The sequence below is a fragment of the Drosophila elegans genome, unplaced genomic scaffold (assembly GCF_018152505.1).
Source record: "Drosophila elegans isolate 14027-0461.03 unplaced genomic scaffold, ASM1815250v1 contig_814, whole genome shotgun sequence".
NCBI lineage: Eukaryota > Metazoa > Arthropoda > Insecta > Diptera > Drosophilidae > Drosophila > Drosophila elegans.
The window spans coordinates 13,815-28,194 of NW_024546167.1; the positions used below are offsets into that span (position 1 = coordinate 13,815).

The window sequence follows — 14,380 nt, forward strand, 5'->3', positions numbered from 1 at the left end:
AGGCTGACATAAACAATACGCCAGTTGACTGGACATAAACCAGTTTGGCAAATACACATTCGTTTTTCTATAAATAACTGTTATAATTGTAGTATTTTGTATATATATTCTTGACAGTTTGTTTTAAAACAGTCTACTATCAAGCTATATATAAAAGTTAAGAAAGGAAATTTAAATGAGCCTGAGTAGAGAAATCATTTAATATATATTAAATAGATAACAACTTAGAAAAATAAATAAAAATATTCAAAAAATGCAAAGGCTTTAAGGATTAAAATTTTATTAAAACCTTAAAAATGGTTTATTAACAGTTGATAAATTCGCTAAAAATTGGTGTTTTATTTGTATTTAAAGCTTTAAGCTTTCTAAAAAATATGAATCTAGGATATAATCAATTATGGGCATGTTAACAATTAAGTGATAGCATTGCTACATGTTTGTTTATACATTCAAGGATTGTGTTTCGAAATGCATGGACCGGTCATCAATCAGTACTAATTGGAACAAGGCACTTTGATATGCCACTCACGTCCAATATCAATTAATGCCACAATGAACCTTTCAATTTTTAATTGCTCACATACAACAGATCGGCAAACAAACATTTCGATGAAATGTTAATTGGATTAATTATTAATTGCTAATTTTTGTTGTCCCTTATTTTGTCTTGTAGCAGAATTCTTGAACTCTACTCCAGCCCCAAGCTAAGGTCGAAATGGATTCTTTACCAACTTCCTTTTGGACAAGAACAGTTGAAGGACTCAGAGCACAAGCCAATTGCCAAGTTAAATTCTGAACAAATTTAATTGAAAAACTTTTGCGTTCCTTCCAATGCCAATGGTCAGATTTTGGCCAGGACCAGAGGGTCCTGGGGATCTTTGAGTGCCACGAAAAGGATACAAGTGCATATGCAATCCTTGGTTCTTCCTGTTGCAGTTGCTGTTTCTGTTTCTTTTTTATTATTATTATTTCTCTTTTTGCATTTTGACTTGCTTGTCGCGATTCCCTTGAGACCCGTTTAGCATTTAGCTCTAGCTTTCGAGCTGTAAGCTCCTTTGGCGAGTTTTTTCTTATTTAATTATTTGCTAGATGTTTTGGCCAAGAGTCACCAACAAGCTGCGAAAGTTTCTGGGTTGTTGCCGAAATTGAAATTATAACTTTTGACTACTTTCTGTTGCTTCGTGCCTCACACCGGACAATAGTTGGAAGAGTTCTGGTATATATCTTTTGGGATAGGAAGTGCTTTAGGAACGCACAATTGAACACTGAATTAAGCATTTTAGTTTAAGCATGTACTATTGAAGATGATGTTTATTTCGCGAGTCTTATTTCTAAACCCCTTTAATCAATCATAAGCGGATGATGTTCTGATTTTATTGCAGCACGATGTTATAGTAGAAAACTTCTTCTTTCAGTTCTCCAAGGTTCAAACTGGTACGCTTACGATATTATCCGTGTGTCTTTAAACGTATACGTAACAATATCTTAAATGAATATAAATACTCAATTATATTGCAATATATTTGTTCGACCGTTAAAAATAGATTTTTCTTTAATTTCTAGTATTTAAAAATGAGTTTTACACAAACATTGCAACGAGTGATTAGTATAGTTTTAAATTTGATGTGCTTATGTATGACGTAATTGCTTCAATAACACATAAATTTACGGATGAATAAACTGTGACTTAACGCTAGTTTTTATATAAACCTAAACCTGGGTAATTAGCAATGACAAAGATTATTTTACAATAATGATGTTTTACAAACTGCGGTAATACAAATTTAATATAAAATTTATTTGTTGAACACACATTAATAAATTAATAATAATAAAAAAAAAAATAACGAAAGCAAACTATGTTTCAAGGCATTGAAGCTGTATCGGTTTTCCGCTGCATTTTTCGATCGTTCCTATAACAGCTTGTTTTCCGATTTTAATAAAATTAAAACCGTAATTCTGAAATAATAAACCATGACTGTATCTCACAAAATTGCCCATTATTTCCCCATAGTTCCTTTGGGAGCTATATGAGGCCGATCCGGCTCGTGCCGACTTCTTTACTGCAACAGAAAAAAAACTTTTTGCAAAGTTTCATTCAAATAGCGTTAAAAATGATATACTAGTTTGACTATAACTATGATAAAATCTTGAAGAGTAAATTGATTAGCAATATTTACAGTCTGTAAATGACAAGCGAAGACCACTTTGAGTCATACATTTATCTAATATTGTATTCAGATTTAACATAATTGTCTGATATACCATCTATTGGATGAAATCGTGTAATTTATTTTGGTTATGGTAAATAGGGATAAATACTTTTTATAAAATTTACTCATTGGGCAAGCTACAAAAAAATAGATAAATTTTATATTTAAAAGCCACCATGGAGACGAGGAAATTTGAATTTGTAATTTATATAATCTTTAAAATCCAATATATGTACTCTAGTTTTTAAGTATTCGTGAATTTTCCATTTCCATTTTTGCCATAGTTTATCTGGACTGAAAGTATTTAAGCGTGTTTAGCCAAAAATATTTATAGCTTACAACCAAAGAAATGTATACCCTTGCACCCAGAGTTCGCCAACTTTGAATATTGTTTTTTGAAATCCATAGAGAGATGTTGCTCAAAAGGCCCGTTAAAAAAATTAAAGTTTGTATAAGGCCAAATTAATAATATTTTTTCAACTTAACTGTTATCGATTTAGGTTAACGTAGCATTGCTAAAGCGATATAATGGCTATATATATAACCTTACGTTAGATGACTGCAGATTTATTAAAAACCCTAAGTCAAATCCAGCTTCAAATTATATTTACAGCTTCTTCGCCAGCCCCTCAAATATGAATCATACCAGACCGTTTGATGTGAGTCTTTTTTCTAAGCCCCTTTAATCACTCATAGCGGATATTTTTCTGAATTTATTGCATCACGATGTTATTGTGGAGAAACTTCCCACCAGTTTTCTCAATAAGCAGGTATTTTAAGTTCTGACAGTTCCTCAAGGTTATTACCTGTTTTGTTCAAACTGGTATGCTTACGATACTAACCGTGCTACTGTGAACGGATATGTAACAATATAATGAATGAATGCAAAAAATAAATTTATCCTATATATTTTTTGAAAGTTCCAAAGAGCTTTCAGTTTTTTCTTTAATTTTTAGTATATAAAATTGAGTTTTAACAAAACAAAGATTTCAAAGAGTATTTTGGCAAAGTACAAGATTTCATTCTCAGCTTAAAGCCCACCACACCCAGCAAAAATATTGCCTAATGAGCCCAAAAATTGCCTGCAATTTTAGGTCACTTGATTTGAGGTAATAAGTATTGAGTTATTGCGACATGCGCTCACATTGAGCATTATCGGCTCAACCAGGAACTGTTTGTCCGAATCAACTAGGGTTCTGTGCATTTTATTTTTAGAATTCTGTTATGAAGAAGTTTACCTACACTGGTAAAAAAAACTCTTAGTGAAACCTAAAATTTTTATGATTAATTTCACATAATATCTTCGTAGTCGAATTAAGGGGGTATCCTAGTCTAGAAATTTGAATAAATTGAAAATTTTTCTTTTTTATATTTTGAAAATGTAGTCTTTCAAAAATATGATCCTTAAAAGATTTTTAAAACTCGAATTCTTTTAGGAGATACAGCCGATTTTGTGATGTGTTTCCAAAACTTAAAATGCGGAAGCCACAATATCTCAAGTTCTAATAAGCTGATTTACTTGAAATTTGGCATGAATATTCTTTAAATATCTCTCTGTCAACTTAATTTAAAAAATAAAAATTTGAAATTTATAAAATTAAAAAAAAACGATTAAATTTAAAAACCATTGAAAAAAATCTACCTTTTTTAATAGCCGACATTTAATGAAATAAATATTTTTTTTTAGTTTTGCTACTTCATGACAAATTGACAATCGTACTAATTAAGAAGCTAAAAATGTTTTTTTTCAGATGACGATAAGGGTAGAAATAATGGCGACAAGGGCACGGTCTTTTTCCCCTCATAACTGGATGAAGAAACATTTTATTTTAATTTATTTTGTGTACTCCTCTTTGTTAAATAAACAAATAATAAAAAACGGATGGTAAAAATATCAAGTGCTTTTTTTTATTAATTGTCAAAAATAGCTCGAAATTCGAGCCTCTAGACTGAATACCCCTTAAATTTGAAATATATATATATATATATATATATATATATATATATATATATATATATATATATATATATATATATATATATATATAAATATTCAATCCTTAAAACATGTCAATACTGATCCAAAAGCAATACCCAATATATGTATGTATTATATTTTTGATGTATTTTTGCAACTTTGCAAATTGCAACTTTGCTTAAATTTTTATGGAAAAGTTTTTGCGTGTAAAAACATTTGAAGCATGAAATGAGCATGCTCATTTGGTGTTAGTATTTAGATTAGAATTAAGAAAAAACTTGATAATTATAAAACAGCAAGAGATTGAGTTTTATTGGCTTGCATTATGCTATTATTGCTCATTGACAAGAAAACTGTGTATCGGCGTGGTCGAAAATGGGCTTAAAGATTCGCTTTGTTGAACTTATTGTTCTCCTATTTTCAATTAATCAAGTAATAGCATCTCTTGAACAACCCAAAAATATGTAAAGCTTACTTATACGATGTTTTAGATCTCATCCAAAGTGGAGTTTACCAACATTAAGTGCACTGGTTTGGACCCTGAGTTCTCAAACTTTGAATATTGCTTTCTTAAATCAGTTAACCGTACTTATAAATACCTTTCCTTAAAAGTGAATTTGCTCAAAAAACCCGTTACAAAAATCAAAGTGTGTATATAGACAAATACTATTAATTCTATTAATATTATTCACCTTCACTAAACTTATTTCGTTTCAGGTTAACTTTGCAGTCTTAAAGCGATTCAATGGATACAAGCCGTTCATGTATAACGTAACAGTAGATGCCTGCAGATTTATGAAAAATCCCCAATCTAATTGCCGGTTACCTTCACAGCCTCTTTAAAAGCTATTCTAACATGAATCATACCTGTCCCGCTAATGTAAGTTTGAAACATTATACAAGATTTTGTGTAAAAGAATGGTTGTATATGATATTTTTTTACAATTCCTCCAAGTTCAAAAAATTTTACTGGCTTGTTACTATACCCATTTAAAAATCTTAACGTACATATATTATCTTTGTTTGAATTGTTTGCAGCATGATGTTATTGTGGATAAACTTCCTATTGATTTCTTAAATAAACAGGTAACCGAAGTTCTTCCATTTCCTCAAGGTGACTATCTTTATCAAACAAAATGGTTTGCCTACGACATTCACCGTGCTACTGTGGACGTATATTATACAATTTACTGAAATAAGCCGGAAATAATATTGATTTTAATATTCTTCTTATAACTGCAAGACTTTGTTTTACCAAATAATGACATGACTTAAATTTTAGTTTTCAAAGCTTTTGTTTGTTGTTTTCAATAAAAAGTCAGACATATAGTTCAGATATTTTGCTTTAAAATGCCCTTAAGTTGCTTTGGCTGTTTTAATGTGCACTAGTGCTTAAGATATGTCCATATATGTGTATCTGTGCTTCCATATATGTATATGTATTTTTCAGTTCTTAAGCTGCTATAGATTTATATGAGAACTCAAGGATCGACTGGCAGGAGATGCTGTTTCCTCTTAAAACATGCACACCAGAGTGTTCGTCTGTATTTCAGCGCGTGTGTATCTGTGTGCGTTTGTATCTGTGGGTGTGTGTATCTGTCTGAGGATGACATTCGCCGGCTTGAAGTGTCTTCTTCTGTGGAGAAACAGCAAACTTGCAAACGCACAAGCTGCTGACGACCAAGTTATGTCCTTGCTGTAATACATAAGCACTGAAAATCACAGTGGATCCTGACAGATTAACAGATTCTAATTAATCAATTAGTTTAAACAAAATCATTTAAATTCAATAAAAAATGCACAGAAAAATATAAATGATTCTGAGCTTAAGTTTTTTTTTCAACAAGGTATATTTTAAAGTTAAACTTCAGGCATTTAAAATAAACATAATTTAAGTCATAAATTAGTAAAGCCTAATTGGAATATAATCTCTGTACTCAAAGTAGCAGACTAAACACACTCGGGTAACCGTGATCACCTTATTTTATTTAATTCAACAAGCAAGCAAGTTAACGAATGCCGCGATCACGCTTCTTCATATTCCTTCTGAAGTGTGATCGGGATAGAAATGCATGAATGCCTATGCTGAATGGGCAAAAGAGAAAAGGATGACAATGTTATGATTACAACTAGCTCGAAATTGGTATTATTGGATCACTGTTCGTAATTCTAGAATACAGTGGGTGTCATACGTATCTATCATGCCAAAATCACATTACTTAAGGGGATATATATGTTACAGTTAAAATCCCGAAAAAAAACGAATTTAAAAAAAAAAAATTGTCTGAGAAAACTATTAAATGTAATTATATGATAATTTGAAAAATGTATTTTTTGACCAAAAATTTTGGTCATAAATTGCTTATCAAAAAAAATATTTGTCGGAAAAAAATTTTCGGTAAATAGCAAAAAAATATATTTAAAAAGCTCGTTTTAAAATTTGAGATTAATCGGTTTAAAACGCGTTTAAAGTTTGAACTTGTACATGCAAGCACTCTGAACCCCTTTAAAATTTGGGTGTAACTTCGAAAATTTGTAGCTGAACGATATGAAATTTTCTTAAATATATGTATGTACATAAACAAAATAAAAAAAATATATTTTTTTTTTATTCTTACAGTATACACTTTAAAACTACGCCGACTTTCGAAAAAAGTCAAAGGCACTTCTGGAATTTAAAGTTAAGCTTGCGTACTCTTACATACCTTCATAGCTTGTTTCATAACCCAAGGGTTTCTTAGAATAAAATGTTTTGCCTGAAACTGCAAGGGTATGTAGACCTTTGCTTCCCAAAGTTAGATAACTTTCTTGTCTGGATTTATTTTAATTTCCTCTTTTGAGTGTTGTCTCGAATTTCTGGCATCCTGCAGCTAACACACAGACAGAAGGCCGAAGGACCGGATCACATACGAGTATAGTGCGTTTCATGCCTCTCAGTTTCCAAAGAGTGAGGAAAATGCACATCGGTTTCGGTTTCTGTCTGTATCTGCCTCGTTTTTCCTCTTGCATTCGTTCGAGGCGCCTTGGTGTTGATGTTTTCGCATCCTTTGGTTTTTTATTGGACCTGTGGCCCACTTTGTCTCTGACTTGCAACTTTTTTGTTTTGCCTGAAGATTCGTCTTATGCTCGATGCAGAAGCTCCTGGTGTCCTTTTTACATTTTGTCGCATTGAGCGGAAGTGTGCGCCACTTGAGAACTACTTTTACTTATGTCTATACTCAACCCTGTAGGCTGCAGCTGAGTTCGCCTTGTACCTTCTTAAAGCAGATATTCTTGGTATTTGAAACTTGCTTTAGCCATATTAGTATTCTTCGTAATGAATCTTAAATACCATCTATCATCAATGCATTTTGTTTTCGTGCCACACACTCGAATTGGTGTGGTTTTTATTTATAAACGTCGCACGCCAATCAGAATCCAGACAAAGAAGCAATATCTTTGTTTCAAAGCATAATGTAGTCTATGGTCAATATTGCCATTATTTTGCACAAATGGAAAGTGTAAGCAAACCTTTTATGAATTTTTAATATTTAATGTATTTAAATGTAGGTTAATTGTAATTCCGAAGTTTTACCATTTATTTAGTTTACAATTGACTTTTAATAAAAGGTTTGGAGCTTTTAGTTGCGTCACTGATGTATACCCTGTTTTTCCATGAAATATAAATAAATTGAAATAAATAAAAGTTTGTTCGAAACCTAAACTGTTTATAATAAATTACAAAGAGCGTGAGGAAATAAGAATTTGTGAATCTAATAGTTTTAAAAATAAATTATTAATTGTTAGTTTTTATTCAATAAGCCCTTTCCTTTTAGAATTGCCCTTAGACATATTTCAAGTAAACGTCAAAAGAAACGGCAGGGCAAAATTGTCGTTAAGTAAAAGGAACGAAACTGACAGCTCAGGTGTGTCCTTGTCGCGACATTTTTAACATGTGGCTGCAAATTTTTAATTGCCCATTTCTAATTGGACCAAGAAATTTCAAACATCTAATGGCTTGGGATTGTCTAAGTCATAATGGCCCTAATGGTACAAATGATAATGCCCCTATAACAATAAAGTTGTCGAGACAGAATTATTTATATTCTACTAAGTCGAAAAAAAGCTGAGTGAAATCCAAAGGGAAGTCATAAAAAGTTTAACAACGCACAAACGGCATGTTGCCTTTCCTTTATTTGTATTTTCCCAAATTTTGTTTAACGCTTGAATTTGATTTTCATTTTTTTTGTGTTTATTTTTGCTTGTTGGTTCTTTCTGTGGCCCATAAAAAAGTTGTAAAGTTAACTATTTGCTTGAAAATGTTTATGAAAGTGAAGTGAAAAATTTCGTTTGTAACTTGTATCCATTTGTGTCCATTTATTTTTTATTTTGCTTTTGGGTTATCTAGCTTTATAGGCATTAAAAAAAACTGTGATTTATAATAATTTCATTGGTTGAAATAAGTGTAATCCAAGAAATTTTGAAGAAAATAGTTTACATCTCAAATTGTTTATCATAAATGCAACATAAAATTGACCTCCTGGTTGCCTTCCATTAGTAATTGGATACGTGAACAAAGTGGAGCCACAGTGAAAGTGAACTTAAACGTAAAACATTCGTAATAGGTCAAAAACATGAAGCAGAAAATTCAATTGGCAAGTGAAAGATGTAAGCATTTGTAAATATTGCGTGACGAATGCCTTTGCCTTAATTCCCTGTCATATATTTTTTATGCCAGGAGAGCCGCATAACCCACAACGATGGTCAACATGCTATGGGCGACCGACAAAACACTTTACTTAACCATTTCCAAAGCTGTCACCAGACACGGATTTAATTTACCAAGGTTTTAAGTGCTCAATAAAAAAAGTGGCGGTTTAGCACGTGAAAATCGAGATTTTACGTTGGCGTTAGTGGGTGTTATCTACAAATAGGCTTATTTATCTAACTTTTTACTTTTTTTAGTGAGAGAAATATATTGAAGCAAGGTTAATTTAACAACTGATTTAATTTTAACAACTGATTTTGGCTTTTACAAATCTAAATAGACATATTTAAAATTAATCTGATTGAGTTACAGTTGTTTTTTGTTTATGCTTACAAAAATTGGTTGCACTCTTTATTCTGGATAAAATTGAAAACTCGTCCCCTTTTGTCCTTAAACCAAACTAGTCAAGAAATTCGTTACACTTTTGATTTCCCCTTGTCCCCTTTGTTGACCTTTATGGCTTAGATTGTTACCTAATTAACATTGGTGTCCCATGTGGAACCCCAAAACTCCGAACAAAACCGTAACTATGTTTTCGTTGTTGCCTGCCTCATGGTTTTTAATTAAATTGCTTTGCTCCGTTTTAGTTGTACCACTTTTGGCCTGGCCTAGCTTGGACTTTGTGGTAAAATTTACTATGTAATTTCCGCACAGGGGACACGGCAAAGATGTGCTGTAGCGCACTTGATTTTTAATAGAAACTGCTGCAGCAGACGGGAAAATTTGAAAATTTGGGGTGCAGGAGAAGGTGCCGAAATATGTGAGTTGCCATGTTATGGGATGTTCCCAACTCATGGCTGCGGCTGCAGGTATGCAACGCTGTGCAGTTTTCCGCCTTGAAAAAAATGGTATAATAAACCAAAGGACTTGGCGAAAAGAGATGCATGGAGTTAGAAAGAAGTACAGTGTAATATTAACCTCCTATAAAGTATATTCATTACATTCAAGATTACCATTGCTATAAATAAATGAAAAATCTAGAATACTATATGAACAAGTAGAACGTCTATATAGATCTATAACTTAGAGCTTTTATTTATTACGTTATATACATTAAAATAAATAAATAAAACAGAATACTAAATAAAATACAGTTTTACACTATTATCCAAAAACTCAGATAACTCTGATGACTTGTAAAATCATCTTTGCAGGGCATTGTAATGTTTATTTATATATGTAAGCAACCAATTGTCCCTTATTAAGTTTTACCATTAATAATTTAATTTTAAATGGGAAAACACTCTAAAACCTATATTTTAAATGATTGACATCTAACATCCTGAATTTCACAGTCACATCGTGGCGTGCTGGGGCTAACAGGAAGGATATTATTTCAACAAGTTACAAATTTTCAGAGTACGTGCCAATTTGGTTTGGGTCCAGTTCACATTGTTATGTTTGTCGCGTAGATCTGATCAATGACCTGCGAGGCCAGCCACCCACCACCATCATCATCTTTTCCTAATGTTACTGAGCTGTGTGTCCCATTAGATTTCAATAGGTTCTCGCTTTGGGGTCTTTTTCAGCATTCTCTTTTTACGAACACTGCCGGAAATTGTGACAAATTGATTGAACTAAATGGTAAAAATATCGGGCATCAAATTGCCTGTGACAATGAGAGAGCTTGGCCATCGGCATGGACAGAAAATCGGGTGGTTTAGGTGGCTTCGTGGATGGGCGGACTTGTCTGCTCGGCTGATTCCAGTGCAAGCAATTTGCAGGCAGAAACAGGAACTCACGCACTTCGAGCTAGACATGTTTTATATGTCAGTCTCAAGTGTCGTTGCCAGACGACAACAAAAACATCGAAAGTCGGCAACAATGGAACATTTATTCAGCCACCTTGTTTTTCTGCTAGATGGCATATTAAAGCACGAACCCAAATGAGTGTCAAGGAAACTCATAAAGAAAATTAATCTTTAGGGTTCAAGGATGCAGGAGAAATTTAATTCAAAAATCGAGCATTTAGAAAGTAACAAAAGAAAGTTATGTTTACAGTCAACTGAAAAGAAATTTAGTCTTGTTTAAAATTTATATCATTTAGTATTGAGGATAAAAAAATAACAATAACATATTTATTTAATACTAAAATATACGAAATCTATTTATAATTTTTTTTGTGATTGTGTTATTCAGATATTTAACTAGAAATAAAGTTAGAACATTTTTCTTTGACATTATTAACATAAGTACAATATTCTTTTTACATCTTTCTCTTACAAAGCCAAATCACGTCTTAAATCAACCCTTTTCAACTTTTTTTGCCCAATCTCAGGCCCAACCTGCTACTGACAATTATGGTCAACCTTTTGCTTTTGGCCAAAACACACGACCAAGTCAGTGTCAAAAACAAAAGAAAAAGTAAGAAAACTTTTTGGAACGAAGATTGATTTAACTTTGCGACAGCTTTGTCCACTCTTAGAATGCACTTTTATACAGAATTCCTAGTGTAAGCAATTAATCAAAGTGCCAAATAGGTTTGTTTCTGTTGTATGCATACTGATTGATTAATTGGTTTTCATTGCCAATGCAATTAGAGGTTTATAAATTAGTTTCAAATAACTTTTTACTAGTCAAGTTGTGAGTGATTAGTGGTTAAAAACGGAATACAAGTTGACTTCACAGGTCTTGACAGTGAAAAAAAGAGATGTTTAAGGGTATTGATTTATGGTCGATGGCAAATGGATAAGACTACTTTGAAAATTAAAACAAAAATCGGTAACATTATAAATTAAACTAAAGCAAAGGAACTAACGTTACCATAATGGTCGGGGTTCACTACTTTAGGAGTGCAATGTGTGATGAAAAAGCGTTGTGTTATAGTTACGATAACCAACGCTAAAAAATTTCGTTGAGTTTGAACAGAATAGGTCAGTTGCCTAAATGGGATAGAGTAAGACTATTCAATTATTTATATAAAATATTTAAGACAAACATTTGTTCTCTACTCTAATAAAATTAATTCAAATTTTAACCAAAACATCTTGTCGATGTAATTGTAAAGACAATTGCTGTGTTATTTAAACAAACAGAATGCCAAGTGCTTTAAAAGGACACGATACGGTCCAAATCAATTGGGCCACCTTTTCGAACTTTGGCTATAATTCAGTTGTTGTCCAACTTTCGATTCTTTTTGGTTGATGGGTTCTTCTTTTCAAGATTGGATTTATTGTTCCGAGTGGTAAATAGAAATATCCGTAGCCATCACCCACATCAATCCTGGCCGCACGTTGTCGACTCCTGTCAGGCACAATATTCTCCTTGTTAACAACAATAGTCGTCAATGTGGCCAGAAGCTGAGGATTTGAGGTACCAAACACTGGGTGTAACCGAATGAATGGGTCTGGTTGGCACACTTTGTCACATCAATTTCGGTAGGTCGAGATGTTTCGTATTGTTGTTAATGTTTCTGCTGACATGGCCATATAGCATGTGAGTCGAGGACTCGAACTGTCCCAGTTGCTACATCTCCATTTCAGTTTTGCGGTTCGCCAGGAGACAATATGTGGCAAAAGCTTTTGTCTTTAACTTGGTCGCTTCTTGCCGTTTTCTTTTTTGATTTTTGCTTTGTTGGTTTTTATGTTTTTTATTATTGTTCCATGATTTGACTCAGAAACAAGTTCTACGAACGACAGGCGGCTTTGTTTGCGGATATCCGAGAGATCGCATTGCCTTTAAAGTTTGCGTTCTTTATAAAAGACTAGAATTTTCTCAATTTCGACAGCACTGGTCGACAGGGGAGTTTATTTTTAAGCTGCACACCTTAAAATGTATTAAATTTTACGGTTTGAAACGTAAGGAACTTTAAGTCAAACCCCAAGCTTCCCAAGCATACCTTGTCTATTAAATAAAAGTATAACGTATAAAACAGGAAACTATAATTTTTGTTGTTATTTAAACACAAAAATTGTACATGCTTTTAGACTTATTTTCTATAATATAAAAAACCATAAAATAAACAACATAAATTATTAATACCTACTACCCTCCATATCTGACTTTATTTATAAACTCATTTTTTATCTGAAAGCTTGCCAAGAAAAAGTTAAACATCTTAAAATTTCATAATTTGTCTTGTCATTAAGCCAGCTTCTTCTTCCTTTTCCAAGCGACTGCAATGCAGCAGGAAGGCCATTTGTGTCACTCATAAATTTTCAATGCCGGCAACAAGCCGCCAGCATTCGCATTCGCAATCACATTTTATGCATTATTTCCATTTCTTCAATTTTTTTCCCGTTGCCTCTGCTCTCAATTCCCAGTGTTGCCAAGTTGCCAGTCATTGGCTTTTGCAGTGGCTTGCCGATTTTCGGATAGTGCTTAAAAATTCGCAGATTTACTGCTTCCAGAAACTAGAGAAAACCCGAAAACCGCACGCGCCATAGAATTTATGGGAGTGTCGAAACTTGACATTTTTGTGGCGCCACAAGCAAGGACAAAGAGACCAATGTTGTCATCTTTATAGTGACTTCGCATAATGAGGAGTAATGCCTAGTGCATGGAAATAACTTGAAATATGCTTTAATTTAAAGACGTACATCTGGCTATTAATACTAAGTTGGAGGTTACCTAATGAGACATTTTTCTTATCCCAAATTAAAATGTAAAGCTGTAAACTGCCTGAACTGAATATTACAGATCCTTACCTACTCATTAACCATTTTCAATTATGGAAATTTCTTATTAAGTGAGCCTTGTGTTGATTTATGCGCCCAGTGTGCCCATAATTTAAGAGCCAAGGCCAAAAAGGCCATAATAGTCTTCGTCGGGCTTTAAATGCGCCGATGAACTAAGGAGTCACATTTTCCGAGTGACGCTTAAATTATGCAAGTTAATTTGCAGCTGCCTGAAAATGATGACAAGAAATACCACACACACACACAGTGCACAACGGGGCAGGACTTCTGGCTCCTGGCAGCCTAACAAGAGTTATTTCCCACAGACCGGAAGTGAAGTCGACATAAATTGCGGTTAGAGCTATGCCCATATGCAGCCCACGCCGTTAGCTACGTTGGCCATTTAATACATTGCGACAGCATTTGAGGGGGGAGTAGAAAGGAAAGGTTAGGGGCAAGAACCACCCCACTTCTTGGTGGTCAAATCAATAGTTAGACTGGGAGCATGTTTTGACGTCTTAGACGGTTGGGTTATGCTGTCTTTCAATGCATGGCAATATTTGGCCTTAATTAACAATTTAAATTCGAATTTTTCTTACTATAAATTGAGTAGATTTTTATATAAATCAAATCTATAAATTTTAAGCTTTAAAAATTGTTAATCGCGCATTTTAAAAAATTTTAATTTGCTTGTATTTTAATGCACTTCATTACTTACACTTAATTAAATACTATTATAACAAAATATTTTACATTACGCTAAAGTATGTATAGTTATATAGAAACAAAGAAAGAAATAAATGTCTTGCATTTAATATAATAAACT

General features: G+C 32.9%; 1 pseudogene; it reads left to right on the forward strand.

Annotated features, from left to right (window-relative positions):
* The first annotated feature begins 4,560 nt into the window (after positions 1-4,560).
* LOC108134557 lies at positions 4,561-5,387 on the forward strand (annotated as a pseudogene).
* The last annotated feature ends 8,993 nt before the right edge of the window (positions 5,388-14,380 follow it).